Source organism: Egretta garzetta, unplaced genomic scaffold (assembly GCF_000687185.1).
Source record: "Egretta garzetta isolate BGI_Z169 unplaced genomic scaffold, ASM68718v1 scaffold69, whole genome shotgun sequence".
NCBI lineage: Eukaryota > Metazoa > Chordata > Aves > Pelecaniformes > Ardeidae > Egretta > Egretta garzetta.
In genome coordinates, this window is record NW_009260790.1 from 3432274 (window position 1) to 3432876 (window position 603).

The following is a 603-nucleotide window of genomic DNA, read 5'->3' on the forward strand; positions in this document are numbered from 1 at the left end:
CCCCCACCGCCCCGGCCCCAAGCGTGAGCAGGATTGGACCCTTCGGGACTCCCAACATCTGCATGTCCATCTGTCCAGCTGTGTGTCCAGCCCCATGTCTGTCACCACCCCAGAGCACCCACCACCCATTCAGGCCCAGTCCTGGCTCCAGACAGACAGATGGACACACAGAGACTGGGGAGGGGGAACGAGGCAAGGGCGAGTTGTTGGGTGGGGGGTGGGGGTGTGAAATCACAGGGTTTGGGAGCAGGGGCCTTTGGGGCAAAAAGCCCATTTTTGGGGAGTTTGTGCTGGGGGGTGCAGGAGGGGAGTGCATGGGCAGGGGGCAGCTGTCCATCTGTACCTACAAGTGTCCGGCTGGACGTACAACCGTCTGTCTGTCCAGCTCTAAGTGTCCATGTCTCTGGCTGTATGTGCAACAACCTGTATGTCCATCTGTCCATACAAGTGCCCGTGTGTTCTGCGGGACATACAAGTCTCACTGTTTCCAGCTGTACGTACAACTGTCCATCCGTCTGTCTGGATGTGCAACTGTCTGTGAGTGCAGCTGGATGTGCACTTGTCTGTGTGTCCATCTGGGTGCACAACTGCAGTGCTGCCCCC